Raw genomic sequence first — 27,994 nt, 5'->3', positions numbered from 1 at the left:
TTAAATAATTTTACCTTGAAGAGAAAATTTCATTCTCCAAGAATGCTTAGAGGAGGCTTCTGTAGGCAGAATCTGATTCCTTGCATTTTTCACCTTCGAGGGAATGTCTTCATTTCTTGGCTAGTGGTCCCTTCCTCGATTTTCAAAGCCAACAACAATACATCTCCCTGATATTTCTTCCATTCTCACATCTCTGTCTCACCTCAAGCAGGAGAGGTGATTAAGTTGGGCCCAACGGTACAATTCAGGAAAACGTTTTCATCTCAGGGACCTTAACTTACCTGGAAAAAGAGCTAAGATTAAGGTAACATATTCACAAGTTTCAGGAATTAGAGGACAATGTTTGAGGGGAAAAGGGGCAATGTTTTGCCTATCACACCCACTCTTTATCCAGTGTCCTCTAGCCTTCTCTCTTTTCTAATATCTTCAGATATTTTTTTGTGGTGCTATGGGGAAAACTACATATTTGCTGTGGCCCAAAGTGGCATTTTTGGTATAAGGAACTCTCAGATCTGAAATATCTCTTAATAATTTTGGAGGTGGGAAATTCTGGGACATTTGAAGGGTGAAAAATCTCAAAGATAGAACAGTTGTAACAACCAAAAGGAGAAAAGAAATGACTGGAAGAGAAGCAGGATGTGAATGAACTATTTATGAGCACTGGGCATGGGTCATCAGCCTCTCTGAAAGGGGAGGAGGCAAGGGTAAAACTTTCCCCAGTATATCCTGTCGAGGATGCAGCCCTTAATTGCAAAGGCTGAAGGGGAAGAGCAGTCCACTTCCTTTTGCGGATGGTGAGATATTATTCCATGGTGGTCCTCAACTCTTCTGATACCTATAAAACTTCTCTCCAATAAGCTAGAGTGAAGTGAAAAGATAATTAAGGTAAACAAAAACCAAATTTCTCTTTTCTCCTTCATGTTCATCTTCTTTTCAAGCCACCTCTGTAAAGGTACAAGAGCCCACTTGTGTTCTACAGTAATTTCCGTTAAAGCAGACCTGCATTCTGAGAGAATAGAATTAAGTGAACAAGGAACAAATCCCTATTATGTGTCAGACCCTCTCCCTCTCTTTTATTTCTTTTAATATTGAGTTAATATTGGTCAGCTTTTGGAAAGAATCTCAGGATGAATAACACTTCAGAAACAGGAGAGATTTGAATTTAATCTCTGTCTCCAAAGACCTGTTTTTTTTTCCTTCTCCCCTAAACTGATTAGGCAGCAGAGCAGGCATTGGCTGAAATTTTTTAATATTGACTGAAGTTAACAGACAACAATGAAGAATTACTTGTTTTCCTTAACGTTTGTAAAATTTTAAGAACAGTATTTGGACATAGAATATAATAAATGATTGCTATTAATATTTATAGTCTTGATTTAAATTACCATTAAAGCTTTTCTCTCTGCTCATTAGAAAAGCAGCCACAGCATGTACGCATTAATCTATTTCTCACTTAGCTTATTCAATGGTGCAACTATTATGTAAAAGGCTATGAGTTAATCTTGAAGAAGATGCAAAGTAAAAAGGACATGATTTTGGCTTCAAGGATTATATGGCATAGGGGAGGATCACACAATAGAACAAATAAAATGAAAGGTAAAATATAAATGCCATAAGGGTGATGGTACAAAATGCTATGAAAATATATTCTCCAAGGCACTCAGGATAGATTTCATAAATGGTATTTGCTTCATCATAAGTTGTGACATATTTACAGGATCTGGCAAAACAAAAAACAATGAAGAAGATGGAGGCAGTAATAGGCAGAGGCCTGAGGAGACAGATATAGATGGCTGATTAATGAGATTCCCTAGCATTCCCATTGCCCATATGCTAGAGTGACTCATCATGATTAGTGAAGCTTAGCAGAGAAAACTTCAGATCACTGTAATCGGAGTCATTAGTCAGTTTCCAAAAATAAGATCATTTTACATAGGTAAAGTTTATATGGTAGATTAATTGTAATAATAACCCATACTTCCCACTGCTTTTCATATCCAAACTTTTTGCAATGTCATACAGCTTTCCTCATCAAAAGACTGCAGGGGTGGAGGAGGGTATCTCTTTCTCCAACACTTAAACATGGTTTGACCCTATGATTTGCAGTGGCCAAAAGAATGCAAGTAAAAGTGTATGTTGGTTCAAGAAGACTTAAACAATTCCACTTGCTTTTCTGGAAAATTGCTACCACCATGGGACTAAGCATAGAGCACATGAAATAGGGCTAAGTTATTCCAGTTGTTTCAACTGAGACCTGAGATGTGGAGACAGTCCAACTATAGCCACATAATTGGAAGTCAAAAAGGAGGAGGGGAATATAAATCTGTTTCTAGGTCTTATATTGTTATAGAAGTGATGTATTATTTGAAGGCAGACTCATCAAAGATGCAAATGACTAAATATTAACTAAAATGACATAGATACAGAAAATAATAAAAATAATTAGTCTATAAGAAGACACAAAAAGAAGTAAAAAAGAATAAAGAACAAATGAAACAAATAGAAAAATATCAAGAGGATTTATATAATACCAACTATATAGAAATTACACTGAATTTAAACAGTCTAATTAAAAAACATTAGCTGTTATACTGGGTTAAAAAGCAAACACAGCTATATGCTGTCTATAAGAAAATACTTAAAATATAAAGATATATGTAGTTTAATATAACATGCAGGTACAAATCAAGAGAGAAAATTAGAATGTCCATACTAATACTGATCAAAACATATATCAGATAAAGGAATATTATCAGAAATAAAAAGGGACATTTCATCATGGAGTAAATTCATCAAGATGGTATAACACCCTTAAATGTGTATGTGCCATATAAAAGAACCTCAAAACATACCAGGAGAAAAATCTTACCAAACTGAAATTAGCAATAGACAAACTCTCTGTCATAGCTGGCTATTTCAATACTTCTTTCTCAGTAGTTAATAAAACAAGTAGTTATAAATGTCAGTTAGATATGGAAGACTTGAAAAACACAATCACCAACTTCACTGAAGTAGCACTATTGATGGAAATGTGAAATGTTTCAACTATATATATATGTAAAAATTTTTTTGAGCCCAAGTCTCACTCTGTCGCCCAGGCTGGAGTGCAATGGCACAGTCTTGGCTCACTGCAACGTCTGCATCCTGGGTTCAAGCAATTCTCCTGCCTTAGTCTCCTGAGTAGCTGGGATTACAGGTGCATGCCACCACACCTGGCTAATTTCATATTTTTAGTAGAGATGAGAGTAGACCATGTTGGTCAGGCTGGTCTTGAACTCCTGACCTTGTGATCTGCTTGCCTTGGCCTCCCAAAGTGCTGGGATTACAGGCATGAGCCACCACGCCTGGCCAATTTTTTTTTTTTTTTTTTTTTTTTTTGCATTTTTAGTAGAGATGGGGTTTCACCATGTTGACCAGGCTGGTCTTGAACTCTTGACCTCAGGTAATCCACCTGCCTTGGCCTCCCAAAGTGCTGAGATTACAGGTGGGAGCCACCATGCCTGGCCAGTTTCAACCACTTTGGAAAACAGTTTTTAAGCTCCTTATCTTAATATATAACCCTACCACTTCACTCCTAGGTATTTACCCAAGAGAAATGGAGCCATGTACCCACATAAAGACAAGTACGTGAATGTCCTTGAAATTTATTCATTAACTTCCAGCTCCAAAGTAGAAACAAGTAGTCCATCACAATAAACAAATTGTAGTATATTCATATGACAGAAAACTACAGAGCGAGACTCCGTCTCAAAAAAAAAAAAAAATGAAGATCCATGCAACAAGTGGGTCTCTAAAAACATACTGTGCAAATGACCCAGAAGAGCTGATTGTTATGGTTCAATTCACATGAAATTCCAAAAATTGCAAATGACAGATGTAGATAAATACTTTCTCTAGGGTTAAGGAGGAATGAAGGCCCCTTATGCAAAGGGGCACAGATAAACTTTTTGGTTTTATGAAAATGTTCTATATCTTTATTATAAAGGTGGTCACACAGATGTATACAGCTGCCAAAACTCATTGAACTATCCACTTAAAATAGGTGTAGTTTACTGAAGGAGGGTCATACTTGCATAAGATTGATTATCAAAAAGAATGTGTCTTACCCCATTCTTAACACCAGCTCCATTTAGATAAATATAACATATACCCAGTGTGTTAATTAGGAAATAATGATCTTTAAGAAAGAACGTTCTGTGGAACAACGTCTGGCTAGGTGAATTTATATCTTGAGATTTTTAATTAAAATTGGTACTGCCTTCCTCTTTTCTGAAATGGAAATGTGAACACAAATGAGTTTCATCTAGAAGGGAAATCCACAGCTATTACAAGTTCCTTTTCTTGATTAAGATGATACAACAAGGAACACAAAGCACCCAAATAAAAATAGACTGTCTACATTTGTGTTATTCCTGAATGTCTAATGATACATTGTGGTTACCTAGGTATGTTAGCTACGTGGACAGCTGAGCACTAACCCCCTGCTTTACAATTCTTTCAGTCCTTATTGAACATGAAGAATCAGAAAGAGAAAACATTCTAAGTGATGTTTATAAGTGGGTTGCGAGATAGCAGAGAAAGAGACTATTTTAGCAAAGGGAAGATAATAAATCTGGTTTCAGACATATTAAATTAGAAGTGCCTATAAAATCTCCAGTTGAAGATATCCAGCAAGTAGATAGTGCCACAAGCTTGGAGCTTTAATAAAAGTCAGAGGTGCTGCTGGGGATATGGATGTGGAAAGAAAGATTGGGAGGTTGAAGAGAAGGGGAAGGAAGGAAATGGTTAATATCTATTATATACTTTTTAAAAGTTGTATGGTTAAGGGAAAGAAAGGAAAATTTAAAGAGAACTTGCTAAGGATAAAAAAGGTCAGAGCATATTTCCCAGCTGAAGCATAGAAATTAGCAAAGAGAATTAAGTATAAGATAGAAACACTGGATTTGTATGGTCTCCATGGAGATAGAAATGCAATAAAGAGCACAACCCAAGTGGCAATGTTGAATTTGAAAATGAAGATTTTCATTGATTTGGGGAATACGGGAAAGAGAACTGGCCGGATTCAGATTATTGCCTATCTTCTACACACACACACACACACACACACACACACACACACACACACACACACACACCCCACTCTCATATTTAAAGTTTGACAGCAAGAAAATTAAAGAAGGGGCTTGAGAGGACAGAAAATACTGGGGTCAAGTCAGAGGATTTCTTACAAAGCTGACAGTTATAAACGTGTAAAGGCCCACTCTAAAACTATATTACAAAATTCCTCAACAACACTGATGACCTGCAAGCAAGAGTTGAATGTTTGACAACTGGTTTATTAGGAATTTCATTTGGGATTAGTGTATGACCAGTATAAGAGGAAACTTTCATATGACCTTTTGTGTTTGAAACTTGTGATGTATTTACTGACTGGGATTTGAAGATTGCAAAGCAAAGTTGTAAATTTGGGAAAACTTTTAGAGCAAGAAAAAGTAGTAGCTGATGGGGACCTGTTGCGTGTTAGAGAAGGAAATAAGGCCATTGAGTATGGAAGATCAACTTTCAAGGTGGATGTCCTGCTGGAGAGAGAATGAATTCACTGGAGAAGGGACATTTAGTATGTTGAGGGACTGGAGAACTTGGAGGAAAAGGCTCAGAACCAAGTTTATGACAGAGGAAGGAATAGTGGCTGAAAATGTACTGTGAGAAGCATATAAAAATTGTCTTATGATTTTTGATTTCTGACTTATGTTCTACAGCTTCAGTACCACCTCCCTTTTTCCATTTCATTCGGTACACTGGGACAATGGAAGAAGCAAATACAGATATGTGGGACAACAGTAGAGGCCATGTTTTCTTTTTAGTCTGTGGATCTCAAAATCAACACCTGGGACAGGGTAGAGGGGAGGAAATGGACCAGGGGTGGGAGGTAGGAGCGAAAAGAACTGAGTAAAATTAAAAACTGAAAATAGGGTGCCCGTGAACGGTGATGAGAGCAATTTGAGCTTTAGGTTCTCCTAAGTCTGAAATGGCCTTTTGTTGGATATGTGTGTATGTGCCCCAAACTGACTATCCATTCTGTTTATTTACTACTGTTGTAAATATTCTGTGTAGACTATCATCATGTTACTGTCTTTGTTTTCAAGACTTAGATTGGCTAAGTGGTACCAGGGTTCTGGGTTCTGGTCATCTCTGAGCCAAGAAATTTTTCATTGATATTCTCTCTGACCACTTCCAATCCTCTTTATTTCTTACTTGGCTTTTAATATTCACTTGAAGAAGAAGAAAAATATATGTGTGTATACATTTATATACACATGTAAGACAGCTGAATGAAGCCAATTTGGTAAATCTGAGATCTGCATTCAGTGTGCTTGTCATTTAAACTTTCTATTTGCATGAGATGTATTAAATACTTCTTAAGAGAACAGGGCCCTAGGGGTCATATTTTCTTAAAACAAGACATGTACTTCCATTATGTGCTCTGTGTCTGAAAAGGATGCACAAGTTATATGTACGGGAGTGAAGAATAGTAATGCTGAAATGCATCTTATTCCTGAAGGACTTTTCATGGTTGTGAACTACTTTATTTTGTATTACTCAAGTCGATTTATTTTATCTCTATGAAATGGTAATAGAGTTTTATGCCTTTCTATCACCATAATATAATGATGGCCTGAAATAGAGCAACAGTTCCCATACAATTTTAAATGATTCATGGCCACTTAAAGAATTGAGATCCTTATTATAACTTTTAAAAAGTAAATACAAATGTGTAAAAAAATAGGACCAGGGTCTGTCGTATCCTTATGTATCCAGCTACTATCAAGACAATAATCCCTGGCAGCTGATGAATATGGAGGAAGACACATGTAAGTTGAAAAAATTCACTTTTAACATACTCTACTAATGTCTCTCTACCTAGTAATTTGGTGAAATAATTTAGCGAGTGCTTCCACAGTAAATAGGTTTATCTTCAAACCTAATGCTCTTTTCCATCTTAACCGAGCATAAAAATCTTTAAAGATCTGCAAGTAAGAAAGGCTTGATGCCTCTTGAGCAGTTCAGTGTGACATATGGTTTTAAATGCAACAATTTTATCTGTATCACACAGTATCTGCAAATTTGAGCTAATGTTCCTGTGGAAACAAGAAGGGATTTATGCCTAAAACTAAAGAAGAAGAAGAAAGAATCTTTTTAGCTGCCATATGTAGAACACTGAAAACTGTATATAAATAGAAAACAATATTGACATTTGTGCATCTATAATTTCTTTGGAAACATGTTTTTATGTCTAACTACTCTATTCAAACATTTATAGTAATAGAAATCTTGAATGCAAATTCCTACAGGGGTCAGGCAGGTAATAAATATACATGAGTGAAACAGGCCCAGTGAGGATTAAGGTAAACCTGAGAGGTTTGCCCTGTCTTAAACTGGCAAGTGTTTCACAAAATCCAGCAGACTGTTGCTATGGAATACTGTTGGCCGGAGGTTGCCAGATCTGCCACATTTTCAAGAGATGCCCCATAATTGGATCTCATGTAAATTCTCACAATTACATTTACATAAATCCTGGCAACAGGATTTATTTTTAACATAAAGTATTTAAAAATATCTATTCATAGTTATTTTAAATAACTATAACATAGTTGTTTTAAATAACTATAAAATAAATATTTTAAATAACTCACATAGTTGGCATGTGTGCTGCTGATTTGTAACCACTGATATCTGATGTATGTTGTTAGATGAATGAAAAAACAAATGGTGGGAAGGTGGAAAGTAAAGGAGGAAGGGAAAAAGGAAGGAAGGAAGGGAAAAAGGGAGAAGAAAATCAGTTTTCCACAATATACATAAAGATTTTTTATTACTGCTTTGTTTTATTTTTTAAATTTTTATGGGTATATAATATATGTATATATTTATGGGGTACATGAGATGTTTTGATACAGACATGCAATGTGAAAGAAACACATCGTGAAGAATGGGTTAGTCATCCCCTCAAGCATTTATCCATTGAATTGCAAACAATCCCACTATACTCTTTAAGTTATTTTAAAATGTACAGTTATTATTGACTATAGACTCCCTGTTGTGCTATCAAATAATAGGTGTTGTTCATTCTTTCTGTTTTTTTAATACCTATTAACCATCCCCACTAGTCTCAATAAAGAAAATACCAGGAGTGCTAATTTAAATTTTAATACAAATGAAAATAAATTTTATTAAAGGATATATGCAACTGATTAAGTCTTGGAACTTCATTTCTTTCTGATGAACTGTATACACCTGGTAAAGAGTGCAAACCTCAGATAGACCATGGAACTGATTTTGTGTATGGTGTGAGATGCAGATTAAGATTTATTCTTTTCAATATGGATAAAATATTGATCTCATACTATGTATTGAAAAGACCATTCTCTCCACAATTGTCAACAATGTCATCTTTATTGTAAATCAAATCTATATATAATATACAAATGTATACACACACATTAACATCTACAGAGAAAGAAGGAAAGAATGAATGAACGAGTGAAAGAAAAAGAAAAGAAGGAAGGAAGGAAAGGATGTTCTGGACACCATGTTATATTCCATTATTTGACTATTGCAATAGTACCACACTGTCTTAATTAGTGTAGTTTCATAATAAGTCATACTTGGTAGTGTCTTTCCACTTTGATGGTAGTGGTGTTTTGTTTTGTTTTGTTTTTTCCTAGGATGTCTTGGCTGGATGTGGCCCTACATATTAACATACACATTTTAAATGATCTTGTTAATTTCCAATTCCTTTGGAAAGCATGTGAGTACATAGTTAAACCTGTGTACCCAGGCATTCTACTTTAAGTACCTTCCCCAAAGCAGTGCAAGCATGATGTAGCAAAAGACATTCAAGAATCCTCATAATGGCACTCTTTGAAATGGGCAAAATCTAGAAAAAACTAAAATGTTCAATACAGTAGAATGAATACATTAATTATCTTATACAAGTAAATGCTACGCATAGCAATGAAAATGAACTACTACTAAAAGTAATGACACAGATGAATCTTACAATATTGAATTAAAGAAACCAGACACAGTTGAGTATAAATTGTGATTCTATGTATACAAACCTCAGAAACCAGAAAAGTAAATTGATAGTATTGGAAGTCAGTATATCAGCTCTCTTTGGAGTGTAAGTAATGACTGAGAGTGGCATAGGGAGGGTAATTGGGTACTTGTAATCTTCTTGGCCTGTGTGCTGATTACACAAGAGGATATATTTTGTGAAAATTTCTCAAGCTGTACATTTATGATTTATGTACTCTTTTTCTATGCATGTTATATCTCAATGAAAATTATTTGAATATATATCATACATGAGGCATAATAGCTTCATTTTGGTTCCATTTTATTTTGTTCTTATAGAGCAAAATTTGGGAACAAATGGAAACGTCTGTGGATCCATAGTTTCTGATATAACAAACAAGGCTTTATGTTTATATCGCACTTCCACATCAGAAGAACCTATGGAAGAATCTACGAAAATGCCTAGTGTCAACATGAGGAAAGTACGTGGATGGCAGCAGTCTACCAGGTAACCCAGGAAAGAAACTGTAGAGGAAAAGAGAGAGTAAGAGTGGCCCAAATAGGCACCTGTATCCTAGACAGGATGCAGAAGTCATATAATTTTGCTTCATGTTTATTAAGAATTTATTTTTCTTCCCTTTCCTTCCTTTCTTTTCCCTTCCATTTCCTTTCCTTTCTTGAAACTTATATTAACAGCAAACTCATATTGATGCAGCATCAAGAGATGAAGCCAAATTTTGCACAAACATTGTAAGATTTCTAACTAACCACTTTAGGGTTTGTGTGACTTGTGTCCAATGGCTTATTAGTGTGAACAAAATCGCAGAATCAAACAAGAGCCTGATAACAACTGCATGGAGAGAGAGATTGGGTCTGGGCCACATGGCATACTCGTATTAATTTTATATTATCAGTTAATAATAATCGTGTGTAATTGTCTTAACAACCCTGTCATGTACACAAGAAAACGAATGCTGGGGATATTATGTACTTGATTTCAGGTTGTACTAGTGGTCAATCTTGGACTCTTGCTGCCAAGATTTGAGCCTTTTTCTTAGACTGATTATTTTCAAATACCTCTTATCTCCATAATTTTATTTTTAAGGAAACTAAAATGGAGAAGTGTAATACACAAAACAGACAAAATGGGGCTACTCTGAGTGAGGCGGCGTGGGAAGAATATACCCAGGCCTCTTTGTCCCTCCCCTTCACTCTCTCCTTCTTGGTTTCCAGAGCCAGTCTCTCAGGCGAACCTTCCCTCAGCTTGTGTTCTTCTCAGATGGCAGGGTTTGCAGCAAGAGCTCCCACATAGTAGTTTACCTTTGGATAAGTAGTTTACTTTTGGACTGGGAAGAGAAGAAGAGTTACATAGCTGGCCATCCCTGTGGGCAACTGGGATTCGTTCCTGCTGGGATGCTCTGGGGGAATCATACAGAATAAGTTTCAGAAAATTGTCCTGAGGAATGGAAACTTGGGAATATTTACCTACTGGCTCCTGCCTCCTTTGATCAAGGAATCCCCCTGGGAGTTTTAGCCCCCCTCACATTTCCAGTTTTGCCCCTGTGTGAGCACAGAGTAGGTTCCTGCAGGCGTCGCACGCAGCAGCCTGCATGGGAGGTGACCCACTTGGAACAGAAGGTAAGAGATGCATGGTGCCAGTGAGGAGAGGATCTCTCAGGCTCAACTTCAGCAAAGCTGGTTTGTCCAGCAATGTTGCTGGAGCAAATGGCAGTTTGAGAGATGGAAGGAGGGGCACAAGCACTGAATACAAACCCTAGGTTAGGCTTTCTGAAGCCTGTTTCACAGTGGACCACTGCCTACCTTAGAATCAATTGGCATGCTCCTAAACCGTAAACTCCCAGGCCATGCCCCAGAGCTGCTGCATTGGAATCACCTCAGCTGTGATTCTGGAATCTTCATGTGTCATGAACATTGTGAGATGAGTTGTGCACAGTAAAGTTTAAGAACAGGTATTGAACATTTGGATTTGGATTTGGATTCAGCTGTGACCAGTTTTTGCTGGCTTAAACATCCTGACTCGGGGATACCTCTTTTATAAATGGCTGATACCGTTTCTTATCAGGCGGAGCAGTTGCTAATATCAATTACTGTGAAACAGGAAGGTGGTGGAACAATTATTGTGTAAATAGAGATACACATCCCACATGCTTGTATTCTCCTCGGGGATCTTCTCTGTCCCCTTTTCTCACACCTGCTTCAACTTCGAGCCTTTTGGGTTTTATTGAAATACTCTTGACATTTATGCTTGGACACTTGAAAAGTTTTTTTCTCTTTACACTATTAAGCATTTTGTTGATTGACTTTGGCCTTTGTGCTTTCTCCAAATCTATTCTTTTCCTTACCTTTCTCACTCTTCAGGGTATTTCAGGTCTAAATATTGGCCAAATAATTCTCTACGCTATAATTTATAAAATATTTCCTCTTGGGTCAGGAAAATAAGAGGTTTTATTGCAGTTCAGTTCCAAAAGTAGTAGACAGAGCCTGGGTGTTTAAACAGGGCCCGAAGCAAGGTTTTGCCAACCTTTCAGAGGCTGCATAACAAATATTTTTTATTTGCTCCGTCAGGTGTTGGAGTTAGCTATAGCTTCCTGAAGGTCATCTCTGAGCCTTCACTCCCTGTTACCCACACCAACCGTTATGAGTCCCCTATGAAAATAAAATCACCCTAGGAGGGATCATACTAAGCTATAATCAGTTAATACCTTGCTTTTCAATTAACACTCTAGCAGGGATTATTTGAAAGTCAGCTGAGAATAGGAATAGAGGCAGGCTGGCACTTGGAAAGCCTAGTTAGAATAAGAAGAAAGAAAGAAAAAGAAATGAAATCCTTACAATTTTGTTTAAAACTGGTAGGTGGCCCGGGCACTCCAAATCACTTGAGCTGTCTCCGTTTTCCAACCTGTGGTTTAAAGGCACATGATTGTGAAAATTTGGCTCTTAAGAAGAATCAGGGTCTTCTTGAAGAAACAAAGAAATCCAGCAGATCATCTACTTACTCCCTGTTGTTACATATGGTATTATGCCCCTACCAGTGTATGACTACAGTATATATATATGTGTGTGTGTGTGTGTGTGTGTGTGTGTGTGTGTGTGTGTATCAACTTCAGCAAAGCTGTTTTGTCCAGCAATGTTGGACAAATATATATATACACATATATGTGTATATATATGTGTGTGTGTGTGTGTGTGTGTGTGTGTGTGTGTAGAGAGAGAGAGAGAGAGAAATGTCTTAACAATCCCCATGCTATCCTTTATTTGCTTTGTGTTCTTTGCGTTTATTGCCAACATAACTTAAAGGTACAGGGGTGCTTAAGTCAACAATATTGATGTGATGGTCGCTACTCTAGTGAGCTGCTGGGACAGACCTCATGAGATAAATTACACTCATGAGATAAATTCATGTTAGGATTAGGATTTTGAGCCTAGTCCATCAAAAGAGCAGCATCTCCTCTCCAAAAGGACAAAAGCAAGTTGGTTGCTGTAATTTCAGGTAGTTCCTTGTGTAGTTATATTGGACAATCTACCTCACCACGTCTGCCTAAATAATATTTCTATTTACTTATTTACATTTTAATACAATAGTACAAAATAACATGTGACATATGTATGTATGTATGTATGTATGTATATGTAAGTCAGGGATCCTCGACTCCCAGGCCATGGATGGGTACTGGTACTGGTACTGGTTGCTGTTAGAAACTGGCAGAGCAGGAGGTGAGCAGTGGGTGAGAGGAGCTTCATCTGTATTTACAGCTGCCTCCCATTGATTGAATTAGCACCTGAGCTCTTCCTCCTGTCAGATCAGCAGCGACATTAGACACTCATAGGAGCGTGAACCCTATTGTGAACTGCACATTCGAGGGATCTAGGTTGCATGCTCTTTATGAGAATCTAATGCCTGATGATCTGTCACTGTCTCCCATCACCCTCAGACGGGACTGTCTAGTTGCAAAAATCAAAAACAAACAAACAGAAAAAAACAAGCTCAGGGCTCCCACTGATTTTACATTATGGTGAATTGTATAATTATTTCATTTAGTGTTACAATGGAATAGAGATAAAGAGCACAATAAATGTATTAATAATACCCTTGAATCATCCCCAAATTGTCGCTAATATCCCTGGTCTGTGGAAAAATTGTCTTCCACAAAGCCTGCCCTGGTGCCAAAAAAAGGTTGGGAACTGCTGATGTAAGTTATAAAGTTTGATAGTGTAATGAGCAACTGTGAACCTATCATCCAAACGAAATATTCAAACATGGTTGCAATGCTTCCCTGTATTTATCCCCCGCTTCCATGCTGAAATATTCCTCTCATTTTGCACAAACAGTAACCAGCACTTTGAATTTTATGTAATTATTGCTTACTCTACTGTTATACTCTTGTCATTTGCTTGTTGGTAGGCCTAAATAACAGATTTTTTCAGTTGTGCTTCTTTTTGAGCAGTTCATTAAACATATTACATGGGATATCTTCTTATGAAATTTGTTGTTTTTCACTTTGCATCATGGTTGTCTGTGGCTATAGTTCAATCATGTGTATTCCATGGAACAGCTATGTTACAATTGATTTATCTATTCTGTTAAAGGATAATTATGGCTTCTAGTTAGCTGTTGCTGTCATGAATATAGTCTTCTACATCTCCTGTTGCACATATATGCAAGTTTCACTAACACATATACCTAGGACAGAGTTTCTCAACCTCAGCAGTACTGATGTGTGGGGCCAGATAATTCTTTGTTGTGTGAAATTGTCCTATGCATCATAACATGTTTAGCAGCATCCCTGGCCTCTACCCACTAGATGTCAGTAGTGTCTCCAAGTTGTGACAACCAAAAATGTCTCCAGACACTGCCAAAGGTACTCTAGGGGTCAAAATCAGTTACCTAGAAATACAACTGCTGGGTAGAGACAATATATAAGTATTCACCTTCACAGGAGAAAAGCCCAGTTGCTTTCCAAAGTGATTGTAACAATTTAGTGCCTACTGGCTTTCCCATTGATTCACTTCTTCTCTGATACTGGGTATTGTCAGATCTTCTAATTTGAGATAATTAAATAGGTGTAAAACTGTATCTTATTAAGGTCATAACTTGTATTTCCTTAATTATTAGCTAGGTTGAGCACCTCATTATATCTGTTCTGGCCATGCTTGTTTCTCTTTCTCAAGTGTGTTTTGGCTTTTGCCTGTTTTTCTGTTGGGTTGTCTCTTACTGATTTGTAGAAATTATGTATGTATTCTGGATATTAATCCTATGTTGTTAAGTGACTTGTAAATATCTCCCTTTGTTTGCCATTTATTTTTCTTATTCTCTGATGGTGTATTTGCTAAACACAATTTTTTATTTTAATTAAAATATAAAAAATAACTTAAATACTAAATTTTTAATTTAAATATTAAAATATGATTGGATTTTTTTATGGTTAGCCTTTTTTTCCCCCAAGATTACAAAGGAATTTGCCCCTGTTTTCATTTCTGGTTAGGACATGAAAATAGCAGCTCCTTCCTGACTTACTCTCTCTTGGATCAATTACTCTGATGGAAGCCAGCTGCTATGTCACGAGTACACTCAGCTGGCCTAATGGGAGACCCACACGGAGAGGAACTGAGGTCTCCAATCAATAACCAACACCAATACACCGCAGGTGAGTGAGTACTTTTGGAATTGGATCCTCCAGCACTCATCAAGCCTTCAAATGACTGCAAGTTTATGAGAAACCTGCATTTAAACCTAATACCCAATGTTATAGGATTAAGAGGTAGAACCTTTTGGAAAGTGATTAGGTTATGAGTGCTTTGCCCTCATGAATAGGATCAGTGCCCTTATGAAAAACATTGACCCACTCCCCAAATTCTAGGTCCTCCTATTCTCAGAAAATGGAAGGATAATGAATGTTTATAGTCATTTTATAAAACTTTAACTTTTAGAATAATTTGCTATTCTACAACAGATAACTTTAATACAGCTTCCTTTCTACTTTGCTAATGATCTTTGATTGTGAGCACATTACTTGATCTCTTTGGGGGAAATCCTGCAGGTCAAAAATTGAGAAGGCTTTCTTTCAGTCTGGGTATGTTTTCTGACTATGGTTTCTGTCATTAATGGTAGAAAACTTCTGCTTACCTTGGGTCAGTTCAAGAATTCTAGACTCAGATTCCCTACTTTAATATTTGCTCAAGACTTAGTAACCAACACCACTGCTACTCTCCTGATCTACCCTTAGGTAACCCTGTTCCTCCTGACCCCTGATGGTTCTGATCCCAGTTCTTCACTGCAGTTCAGATGACAGGAGTTTGGGGAGAAGGTTTGAAAATCTCCACCAATTTAAATGAAAACAACATGCTTTGAAGACTTTGTCCTATGTAATAGATAATAACAGGAGGTTTTCAGATCACCTAGTCAGCCATAGTGCTAAAAGCAGATAGTCAAAAAGATTTTCCCAGGGCCTTCTCATCCAGAGGAATGGAGCTTCTTTCCAATACATGGGCATTTGATATATGTTACCCAGGGCTTGTGGCACCATATGATGAAGTTGAAACCCTTCTTTTAAGCAACACTGACCTACTGAGGGACAAAAACAAACTGGTTTAAGTGTCCCTTCAACATGAGGGTCCATAAATTAGACCTATATCTTCAGCCTTCTCAGATAACACATGCTAAATTATTTAGCTTGCTAAGTGCCAAAAATTCAAACCTCTAATCAGTGTCAGTTTTCCCAAGGCAGAATTTCTGGAAACTACTGACCTGGAAATACGATGGGAGTGAGGATGGCCTCTGGCAATAACTCTCTTGCTTCTCTACATCTCAGTTACCAAATTTATAAAATGCAGACATAGTTTGAGATGACTGTTAAAATCTTCCAGCTCCCACAATTTTGAAAATATCTATAGATAATGTCCATTACCAGTTAAAAAAATGATATATTAAATAGATCTCTCCTAGCTCTCAAGCTGCTGAGGTGGTCAAGAAAGAATGAGATTATTTTCAAATTACCAGTTACCAAGTCCACATTTCACACTCACAGCCCTCTCATTTTCTCTAAAAAGGCCTCAGATATAGCAGCACTTTTCAAATACTTACTGCTATAGTGTGAATGATGCTTTCCCCCATAAACCTCATGTATTGAAACCTAGTACCCAATGTTATAGCATTAAGAAATAGAACCCTTTGGCGAGTGATTAGGTTATGAGTGCTTTGCCATATTGAATGGGATCAATGCCCCTATGAAAAATGTTGAAGGGAGTGCCCCTGCTCCTTCTGCCATGTGAACATGTAGCACCAAGGCACTAACTTTATTCTATTTATTTAGAGACAAGGCCTCACTCTGTTGCCCAAGCTGGAGTGCAGTGGTGCTATCATAGCTCATTGCAGCCTTGAACTCCTGGGCTCAAGGGATCCTCCTGTCTTAGCCTCCTGAGGAGCTAGGGCTACAGGCATGTTCATTATGTCTTGGCTATATATTTTTTTATTTACATTTTATTTTTTGTAGAGATAGGATCTTGATATATTGCCCAGGCTGGTCTCCAGTTCCTGGCCTCAAGTGATCCTCCTGCCTTAGCCTCCCAAAGTGCTGGGATCACAGGCATGAGCCACCACACCTGACCAAGGCACCATCTTAAAGCAGAGAGCCCTCACCAGACACTAAAACTGCTGACATTTTCATCTTGTACTTCCCAGCTTCTAGACTATGAGAAATATATTTCTGTTGCTTATAAATTACCCAGTCGAGGATGCTTTGGTATAGCTTGAATAGACTAAAACACTTAGTTATTAGCACATTAATAGGGAGGCGCTTAAAGCTGTCAGAGACAACAGGAATGAGACTTTTGAGTAAGATAAGGGGCAAAAAGGTGGCATTAAAAGAAGTGAGAAGATAGCAAGTCAAACTTTGCTAAATTACTGTTTTGCTCAGGGGCCAGCTCTGGTTTCAGAAAGGGCTTTATACTGATTTGAAATACTGGTTTTGTATGCGTGCACATGTATGTATATATATTTGTATATTATGTATTCACAAGCAGGAAGAATCCATTGACAATCTTGAGGTTGTTTTGTCAGAGAACTTCTTCAGTGGAATCATGGTTTCTTCTTATCTTTTCTAACCAAAGAGTATTTTTTGCAAAATAAAGATGAGGAAGCAACTGGGATTTAGGTCTGCTGAGAAAGGCTTTGTCTTCACTTGCCTGGGTGAGTCATTCTTAAGCTGCTCCCACCTCCACCTGTCCCCCACCGTGCTCTCAACTGTTGCCTATGCTGTAATCTTGGCCTTGAGCACATTCCCTTGAGCATACCTTGCAGCCCTGCTCTAAGAGTTGGTGGCAAACTCAAACACAACCATGCACCTCTTATACTCTGTGGTTCCCTTTGCCATGTCACTCATATACTGAATGCATTTATGATGACTTTGTTCAGTTAAATGTACCTCCATTTATCTGGTGGCATTTTCTCATAAAATTCACAAATTCTCTTAGTTTTGCTACTTCTCACATCAAAAACAGAAAGTTAAAGAAGAAAGATTGTAAGGAAGGTTTCACATTAAGGATTCTGGTGACAACAACCTGGTGATTTTTCAGTCAATCAGGATTTCTTTTTTCCTTGGGAGGAAATATAAAGTAGGTGGATAATTATTTAGTTGAGCTTAAAATGTTTCTTCTGCATGAGTTCCAGAGAAAATGAAGATGCATTTGTTATTAGCAAAGTAATGAAAGGAGGGCCTGAGGTTCTAGAAGTAGGGGAATTTGAGAGAAGGTGGAATTGAGGGAGAGTTTTTCAATTGTGGTGTTAAGGGAAGGAGAAAATGAAGGAAAGAGAAAGAGAGTAAGTTGCTTTTTAAAACAAAACCTGGAGCATTATGTGCCAAGAAAACTAAAATTGACTGAAGAAAGCTAAGTCTAAAGTTGCCATTAGAAATCATGAATTCAAATTCTTGAATTCATAATTATAGCAAGTTTGATTTGTTCTTCTAATGAAATATTGAATATCTCATGCCATGGAAATGGTCTTTGATTAATTGAGAGATTTTTTGTTTTTATTTTATTTTATTTTATTTTTTAGATGGAGTCTTGCTCTGTCACCCAGGCTGGAGTGCAATGGCACGATCTCAGCTCACTGCAACCTCCGCCTCCTCAATTCATGAGATTCTCCCGCCTCAGCCTCCTGAGTAGCTGGGATTACAGGTGTGCACCACCATGCCCAGCCAATTTTTGTGTTTTTAGTAGAGACGGGGTTTCACCATGTTGGTCAGGCTGGTCTCAAACTCCTAACCTTGTGATCTGCCCACCTCGGCCCCCCGCAAAGTGCTGGGATTACAGACGTGAGCCACTGCACCTGGCCTAAATGAGAGATTATTAAATGGCAGGAAAATAGTTACATGTACCATTGGGTATACGTCTCATTTAGGTATTTGCTTGACTATCAAACCCTGGATTCAAGTCTTTCTTTCTCGACAAACCCTTGACTCACTGGGAAGAGATGCTATGATTCAGGCATTTGAGTGTAGAAAATTAAATAACATATTTGTTGAGGTAAATTAGCTATCTCTAATATAGGAAGGAGACATTTGTCATTTGATGATGACATATATTCTCCTGGGTCTCTTTTTAGTATTAATATTAGAACAGAATTATAAAATGTTGACACTGGAACAAACCAGCCCATCTGGTTTTTAAGGTTGATTGATTTACCCAATTTTTGTGTACCTGTATATTTACAAATCTTTAGTTCTTAGTTTATTTATAAGTTGGTGAAGACTAGAGTAGATTAAGTCTTAGGTCCTTCCACATTTTATAATTCATATATTATCTAACATATTTAATTGTGTTTAAGACACACATCTTTTTCACACTTTAGTGTCTCTAAAATTGAAATGTGGCTTACAATCAATGTTTCTTAGTCACTGTCACAGAATTGTCATCAGGTTTTCCTTTTCTATTTTGAAGGTATATAAAATAATGGTGCATTTTACAAGGATCACTCTTAGTTTGAAGAAATATGCTGTGTAATTGATAACTGGGCCCCAAAGATACCAAACTCAGATAATGGCATCATCCATCAGCCAATCATTTCAACACCAACTTAGTTCATATTCCTGGGCATCTTTGAGAGATGAATGGAATTTCAATTCCAGAAAAGAATTTAGTGGATGTCAGTTCCATAAATAAATTCTTTTTATATTTCTCTGGATATCTACTTTGGAGACATTCATTCCTCTTTATCTGAAACTGTCTTTTTTCTCAGTTTTGACCAAAAGTCAATCTGTTCAGTGCCTGGATATTCTGGTATAGGAGTGTAAAATAAACAATTAGACAGATAGTTCTTTCCTTATAGCTAAATATGTCTGTTTAATAGTTAATTCAGAAGAATTTTTTGAATTTCCATGTATTATGCTATCAACTAAGATAATAAACAGGAAACAATATCTATCTTCATGGAATAGGCTATTAATGCAGTGCAACAAGGGCTGCATTGGGGTAAATGGAATAAATTGCACAGAAAACCTTGAGTCATTAGAAAAGGCTTTCTGTAGAAGGAGATAGCTGAGGAATGAAAGACAGTAGGCTTAGCCAAGTGAATTATATGGAAAGAAGAGAAGGGCATTCTAAGGAAAGAAAGCAGAGTGTTCAATGACCCATGATCAAAAGAAAAAGCAACCCATTAGGCTAAGGGAACTAAATCTTGTTCAGGCTGGCTAGACACTCATAAGGACATCAAGTTTTCTTTTTCTTTTCTTTTACTTTTTTTTTTTTTTTTCTTGAGACAGAGTATCACTGTGTTGCCCAGGCTGGAGTGCAGTGGCATGATCTTGATTCACTGAAACCTCTGCCTCCTGGTTTCAATTGATTCTCTTGCCTCAGCCTCCCAAGTAGCTGGGATTATAGGCACCGACCACCATGCCTGGCTAATTTTGGTGTTTTTTGTAGGGACAGGGTTTCACCATGTTGGCCAGGCTGGTCTCAAACTCCTGACCTCAAATGATTCACCTGCCTTGGCTTCCCGAAGTGCTGGGATTACAAATGTGAGCCACCCTGCCCAGCCCAACATCAAATTTTCTAAATCAATCCTTCCCTTTACAAGCATTTCATCTGATCTGAGCTAAACTCTGCACAAAGCATGAGAAACTTGCAAGTAGACTATTGTCTTGACCACATAAAGCTTGAAATTTCAAAACAGGGTTACATAAAAATAATTAGATAATAATACAATTCTGAAGTAGCCACCAAGGACTTTTTGGTTCTCTCACAGATCTGGAAACTAATAATATTTTTTTACAAAAAAAAAATTCATCTCTTTAATGTTCACATCTATTGTTCCTTCTCTTTCTCAATCTCAGTGAATAGCCATACCCTGTCAACCAAACCACAAATCTCAAAATCATATTCATCTGTTCAATAACACACTATAAATATAATCTATCATCTAGTTTTCTTTGTCTTTTTCACCTCATTTTTAGCTATACTAGTATTAGACAAAATGGACTTTAGAACAAAATTTGTTGCTAGAGAAAAAGGACATTTTATGATAATATCGTGTGCACCTAATAAGAGAGCCCCAAAATACATGAAGCATAACCTGACAGAACTGAAGGGAGAAGTAGACAGTGAGTGATAACCTGGAAGAAGCTACAAATGAGGATATTCTAATGAATTTCTGTTATCTTTGTTTTAATATCTTTGGGTTGTTCCAAATTCCCTCTTCTTGATAGAATCCCTATTTTGGGGGAACTCATTTCACATGGTTTATATGAAGCTGACCCTAATTTTCCAACCACAGGGATGGGCATATGATGTATATTTCACCAATTAGAATACCACAGACTCTAGAGTTAAGACAGAATCCAAGATAGGTCAGTTAGAGAACTCAATGGAAATTTATTGCTATGCTACCCCACTTTTTTTTTTTTTTTGCAAGATTTATTAAGCTGGCATGGTATGATCCATCATGCCTACAACTGAGAAAGAATATGCATGCAAAATTAAACCAAGCAGAGACAAATGGATTTCAAATAACAAGAAAGCCAGGGCCTTGATAACATTATTTTGAGGTCCTGGATTATTCCTGAATCTAAAATACCTGTAGACATCTTTGTTATGAGAGCTCTTTTGCTTAAGCCTATTTGAGTCAGGATTCCATCACTTACAACTGGAAGAGACATAAACAAAAAAGCAGTAGTTAACAATAAAAGTGTATCAGTAAACTAGGTGTTTGTAAGCATGTATAACTAGTTATTGAGCAGGGATATACAGATCAGATGTCTTTATTTTTCTCTAATCCCTGTTTTCTGACCTGACTGTTCATATCTTTCTTTCCTTCATGTGATTTCCTGAGACAATTCCACAGTTTCCTAGAAATGTTCAATTATAAAAAATGTTTAGATACATATAACACTTTCAGGAAGTAAAATTTCTGGATAAGGTTAAGCCAAAATTCCAGTCTCACTTCTGATTTGATTTGAATATCTTTCTTCTCACAGCTCAGGCCAGACCCATGGCTCTGGGCCTGTAGTAGGGGAGGGGCCGTGTTCTCAACTTTCAGATTTCCTTCTTACCCTTTCAAGCCTTTATTTAGCTGCTGTTTTTTGTAGTTCTCTCTTGGCTGATAGTAAATGGCTAGTGTGTTCTCCATTAGAGCAGGCTTCTAAATACTGCTCTCTCATGGATAACTTTTCTTTTCTCTCCCTTTATTTTCCTTTTGAGTTCTTCAGCCAATATCTCTAAACATTGTTCACTGAGATTGTTCCAGGTTATTGTTTGATGACATGGGTAATGTGCTTTCCAGCTGACCTAGAGTGACATCCTTTCAGTCTTCGTCCACAGGGATCCATCCTGTTAGGATCCACTCACCCCAGCACTTTTTAAAGTATGATCCCACAGAGACAGCCCAAGCTCACTTGGACTAAAGGAAACTCATGCCTCATTTCCATGCCAGACTCTGGGTAGTCTGCTGCCCCCAGGCTCCACTCTTCCTTCCTTGTCTTGCCATGGAAGACAGCTCCAGTGAGCCTTTTATTTTCTGATTTTTCCAGTTTGGCAGCAGACACCAGTATCTATTTTTATGTACACTGTCAAACTTCAGGGGACATGAATAAATTCCTCCTAAAAGTCAAGTGCTCCCAGGGCCTCCCTCATCAAACTCTGATGTACTGACTAAGCCTAAAACTGTGAGTTGAAAGTATCCAATTGGAGAGGACAATCTGGTGTCTCTTCTTTTGCAGACATTCAAAATCTCTACAAAGGTCTCTTTCAGAGCTCCCCTTACTTGGTTAGGTGGGGAGAACCCTCTTTCCTTTTCTTCATGTGCATTTCCCCCCGGTAACAGCTCTTGTCCCTGGGCAGATAATTCTTTCCAACTTAGGTCTCTTTTCAGGAACTCCTGCTTACGTTGGATAGATGGAGAAGGTAAGTGGGAGAAATAAGTTCCAGTTTGATCACCCTTTAGTAAACACTAGAAGGACTGCTGGCTGCTCTTTAGAACACAGAAGCACTTATTGACAATGGTGGTCCTCAACATGTTTAACGACTCCTATGGCAGGTCATTAGATGGATTCAGAGCATAATGTTGAAACGGTATTCTGTAAAGGCCTTAATGATCTAGAATTTAATCTTTTAGTTTCTGAACCATTAGGAAGTCAAGGGGTTCCAGGCAAGAGACTAGGACAGTAGAGTGGTGGGGCTCAGGGAGGTGGCTATTTATCAGTTCTCTAGAAGTATTTCTATATTTTAGCAGCCAAGTGCTTGAGACCCCTGCCTATTTCCTATTCTCCTCAGGATTATTTGTAGGCCCTTCTCATTAAGAAACAGGGGCAAAGCACAACGTGTATTTGAAAAGAATTGAAGCTTGAGCTAAAAGCTCCAGATAATAAAAAAAAAAGTTTTATTCCACATTTTGTTGGAGTCAAAGTCCAAGAAATGTTTTATAAACTTAACTGAGTTAAGGTCAGAACCTTGGGGAGAGGAGTTGCTGAAGGAGCAGTAGGCATAAAAGGAGAAGGAAATCAAGAGAATGTGATAAACAGAAAACAAGAGTTTAATGAAAAGTAGACCATTTGCAGCATGGAAGACAAGGACACTGAAGGTAAAGGAAACCTCCTTATTTTTATTGATGGCCTTCATAAGAAAATTCTTAGAATGGTGGTGAAGCTGAAAGTGAGAAAGAGAGATAAGAGAGTAGAGGAGGTGAGATGAAGAAATAAAAGTGACAGATACAGGCAATTCAAGTGTGGAGTTACAAGGATGGGAAGAAGTTGGATGGTAGTGAGAAGGGCATATGGAACAAGAAAGCTTGCTGGGAAGGGTTTTGTTTTTGTTTTTCAAACATTTAAGTATGTTTGAAGGCAGAAGAGTAGGAGTTGGTTGGGAATAAATGGCTGTGACTGTGAAGAAAATATAAAGCATAGTCCCTTTGCATCTGGAAGGCCTGAGCTCACAAAGATGGGATCGGCTTTGGGAAAGAGGAATTTCACTTCCCTTCCAAGACTGGATGGCAGCTTCTGAGTACTTACCAGGGTGTGAAAAAAGAGAGAGTGTGAGAAAAATTAGTAGCTTGAGCCAGTAAACCCCTATCTTTTGAGTCAAGAGGCAAGAAGATTATTGAGAGTGGCGGAGAGAAAGGAGAGGTCTAGAATATTTTGCAAAGGGTGGGAGAGAATTTGCAGAACTGAATTACCAGGCATCAGAGTGGGTTCCAGCTGGAGTCAACACCAGATTGTTTGGTGAACAGACCCCCATGCTGTGAGGCTCAGGAAAAGAAACAGAGAGAGAGATGGTGGATTTGCTTTTGGGAAAGGAATTGATATATAGCTTAGTGGTTAGGCACAGTTGGGGTGAGGAGAGGACAATAGCACAGAGCTGAGTGGTTATGAGTCCAGGCTGAGGAGAGAATCCAGAGAATGAACAGGATGAAGCTGGGGGTTCTGAATAAAATGGCAGACTCCATTTATATAGGAAGCAGATTGTCTAACCATCAAATGGGAGAAGGGGTTGAAATGTATATTCTTTGGAAAGAGGACCGGGCTCCATGGATGTTGAGGTCCTGGAAGGCCTTGCTGAATTGTGACTGGTGTGGGAAGTCAGGAAGAACTAAAACTTTTCATTAGCTTGGCTTTTGATCTGAAATAAGTTTTGAAAGAGCTATATGCTGGAGAAATAAAGAGGAGTGGCCCTGGAGTCAGACAATAGTGGAGCCACACGGACATATGCAAATATGTGTGTGTTCCCTTGCTTTTGAAAGCAAACATTTTGTTTTCAGCAAACAGCTTGCATCTTGTGCTTCCTTAATTTAAAAAAAAAAAAAAGTGGGGGAGAAAAGTACATACACAAAACAGCCTGTCACTGCTGGCTTCACAGAGGAGGAAGACAGGCCCTTGAGTGTTTTCCAGTAAGCAGCTCCCTAAGCTGGTTCTCACACGAGAAAGAAACTCAGAGTAACAAAAGGTGCCCATGAAAGGTTCTTTTAGACTAAAATTTGGTGGAGATTAAAAGAGGGCAAAAGTTCAAATGAGAGGGAGCCATTGCCAAGCAGGCAGAAATCTTAGCCAACGGGAAGGAAAAGGAGCCACTGGTTTAAAATGCAAGTAACCATGGCGAGCCAACAGCTCAATGCTAGAATCTGGTTAAGAAGTAATATCACACAGAGCTGTGATTGTTTATTCAAAGCAGGCCATGAGAGAACAGTTGTCTCCAATGGGTACTTGCACAGCTTGGATTCAAAATTATAAGTACATTTTTAAAAGCGTCCAGGGCTTCTCCCTGACCCATTTGGTATTAAGCAAAAAAGAAAAGAAAGCACAAAGTTTATTCTCAGTGTCTCTTGTGGGTTTAAGACAGCTTTACATATGGAAAAGCATTTTGGTGTCAGCTGTTGAACTGGTTTCTTGCTATTCTGCTTTCAGTTGCCATTGGAAACTTTGGCTGGCTGTGTGGTAACATCACCCATTTCCCAAGGTTCAGAAACCAATGCCCCTCTAAAGGGAAGCAGAGCATTTCTTTCTTTTCAAGTACATGTTGTGCTTTGCCCCTGTTTCTTAGTGAGAAGGGCTTGGAAACAGCTAAGGGACTGTGGGAATAAAGATGAAGTATTGAAATGCATGATGAAGATAAGCATGATACAGTGTAACAAGAGATTCTGCAATAGCCAGAAACACAGCTTCACATAAATGCCAAGTCTTCCAACCTAGATTTTCCATTTGCTGTCGTCACCACTATATAGATTGTAGATAGAGCTGTTACCCTTTCTGTGTAAATGAAATGGTATTACTAGAGCAAGGGCTTTCAGAAGGGAGAGTGGGCTTCTGTTGGTCCTTGGGTCCCTGAAATTTATGCAAAAGCTCCTATATCACTTTGCCTGTGCATTTTTTTTTTCCTGGGGCAGTATGTCCATAACTTTCCTCAAATTATTAGAGTGGTCCATTACCCAAAACACATTAAGAACCAAGGAACTGAAGTATCACCAAGTGAAGTGCATTGGCTACACTCTCACATATGGAAAGAATGTAACCTAATGGTTTCAATTATGACAATGCAGTAATATGGTCAGTGCAGTGGGAAAACTTTCTCCCTGGTTAATGGATACAACATGGTCAAGGAGAGGAAATTTCCAGGAGAAGATTGACTCTCTGCTGGCTGGCAGCTGGGAGAAGTGGTGTTCAGCTTTAAAAAAGAATGTGTCATGTTGGTGTTCTCTTTTTATATCTTGAGCTATCGAGGAGTCTGAGAGATACAAAGAGAATCTGCTTTGTCAGGAAAGGAAGAGGTGTGCTTCAGAGCTCAACCTGATGATTTCACAGACCAATTTAGAGTAAAAGGGAAGGGCAGCCTCATCATGTGGTCTAGTTCAAGGAGGCAGTCTAGCATAGTGTTCCAGCACTTCAAATATGTCATCTGGAATCAGACTGCATGGGTTTGAAACTGGGTCCATTAAGCAGTAGATAGGAAAGTCACGTATTAGTTACATATCCCTGTGCCCAAGTTTCCTTATTCTTAAAGTGGAATTACAATAGTACAACCAGTACTTACTGTTTTAGTCTGCTCAGGGCCACCATAACAAAATACTAGACTGTGTGGCTTAAACAACAGAAATGTATTTTTTCAAAATTCTGGAGGCTGGGAAGTCCAATTTGGCTAGTTCGGCTTTAGGTGAGGGCTCTTTTTGTGTCTTACAGATGGCCACCTTCTCACTGTGTCCTTACATGGCCTTTCTTCAGAGCATGAGGTACAGAAAGAGAAAACTCTCCAGTGTCTCTTCCTTATAAGGAAATTAGTCCTATCTGATCAGGACCCCACACTTATGACTTTATTTAACATTAATCATTTCCTTACACACCCCATCTCCAAACACATTCACACTGTGGGATAGGGGACCTACCTATCAATTTAAGGCACAAATATTTCATCTTTAACACTCGTTATTCACAGATTTCATATTTGCAAATTTGTCTGCTCACTACAATTTATTTATAACTCCAAAATCAATACTTGCGGCACTTTCATGGTTATTTGAAGACATGCATAGAGCTGTGAAAAATTTTGTTCACCTGATATACATGCTCCCAGCTGAGGTCAAACAAGGTGATTCTCTGCTTTCTGGTTTCAGCTCACATGCTGTAAACACATATCCTTTCCACAGTCTAGGTGATGCCACGTTTTCACATTTTTGTGCATTACTGTTGGTGATTTCGCCTCCTAAAATGGCCCTAAGTGTAGTGCCAAAGTGCTGTCTGTCTAGTGTTTCTGTGTGCAAGAAGGCTGTGGTGTGTTTTATGGAGAAAATACATGTGTTAGGTAAGTTTTATTCAGGCAGGAGCTATGGTGCTGTTGGCCATGAGTTCAATGTAAATAAAACAACATTATATATTACATGAGGTGTCTTTAAATACAAGCACACATAAAACAGGGTTGTATATTGTTCAGCTGATGAAAATGCTGTCACCAGGGGCTCAAAGGAACCTGACCGTTTATTTTTTCTAGGAGCAGCAGTCCAATTCAATGTTTGAACAGAACATAAATACTGTAAATAATGAAAACTGATTGAATATGACTCATCAAGCTATCATGAAGATTAAATACATTTTTATACATAAAGTCCTTACAAGACTGCTGTCCTAGTTCAGGCTGCTATAACAAATACCATAGACAGGGTGGCATAAACCACATTTATTTTCCATTTTCAAGGCAGGGAAATCTAAGATCAAGCTACTAGCTTGACATGGTTTGGATCTGTGTCCCCATGCAAATCTCATGCTGAATTGTAATCCCCAGTGTTGGAGGAGGGGCCTGGTGGGAGGTAATTGGATCATGGCGGTGGGTGGTTTCTCATGACTGGTTTAGCACCATCCACCTAGTGCTGTTTCTCATGATAGAGTTCTCACAAGATCTGGTTGTTTAAAATGGTGTAGCATGCCCCTCCTTCTCTCTTGCTCCTGCTCCAGCTGTGTAAAACAGGCCTGCTTCCCCTTTGCCTTCCACCATGATTGGAAAGTTCCTGAGGCCTCCCTAGAAGCAGAAACAACTGTACTTCCTGTGCAACCTCCAGAACCAGGAGCCAATTAAACCTCTTTTCTTTATAAATTACCCAGTCTAAAGATTTCTTTATAGCAGTGTGAGAACAAACTAACACTTGCCTGATTTGGTTCCTTGTGAAGACCTGCTTCCAGGTTTGCAGATGGGTGCCTTCTTGCTGGATTCTTACGTGGTAGAGAAAGAGAAAGATCCTCTCTCTCATATCTGTTTAAGAGACAGGAGTCCCATTAATGAGGGCTCCATCCTCATGACCTAATTACCTCCTGAAAGCCCCACCTCCTAATGTCGTCATATTGGGAATTAGGGCTTCAATACATAAATTTTGAGAAAGAAGCATTCAGTCCATAGCAACTGCCTAACTCACAGTAAATGCTCAATATATGCCCTC

At 38.2% G+C, this 27,994-nt stretch overlaps 2 long non-coding RNA genes across 4 annotated transcripts in view; one reads left to right on the top strand and one right to left on the bottom strand.

Annotated features, from left to right (window-relative positions):
- LOC105482505 (uncharacterized) overlaps positions 1-27,994 on the bottom strand; it is a 170,746-nt gene that overhangs the window by 1,540 nt on the left and 141,212 nt on the right. For all 3 annotated transcript variants that reach the window (XR_011624003.1, XR_987671.3, XR_011624004.1), the window contains 2 exons: positions 27,708-27,810; positions 15-193 (listed from right to left, as the gene is read on the bottom strand). This is a non-coding gene — a long non-coding RNA (uncharacterized lncRNA). The remainder of the gene's footprint in view (positions 1-14; positions 194-27,707; positions 27,811-27,994) is intronic.
- LOC105482507 (uncharacterized) overlaps positions 1-27,994 on the top strand; it is a 166,039-nt gene that overhangs the window by 40,753 nt on the left and 97,292 nt on the right. The window contains exons 4-5 of the long non-coding RNA XR_987675.3: positions 9,415-9,583; positions 14,580-14,741. This is a non-coding gene — a long non-coding RNA (uncharacterized lncRNA). The remainder of the gene's footprint in view (positions 1-9,414; positions 9,584-14,579; positions 14,742-27,994) is intronic.

The sequence above is a fragment of the Macaca nemestrina genome, chromosome 5 (genome assembly GCF_043159975.1).
Source record: "Macaca nemestrina isolate mMacNem1 chromosome 5, mMacNem.hap1, whole genome shotgun sequence".
In the NCBI taxonomy this organism is placed as follows: Eukaryota; Metazoa; Chordata; class Mammalia; order Primates; family Cercopithecidae; genus Macaca; species Macaca nemestrina.
This window is presented reverse-complemented; position numbering and strand designations above follow the sequence as displayed.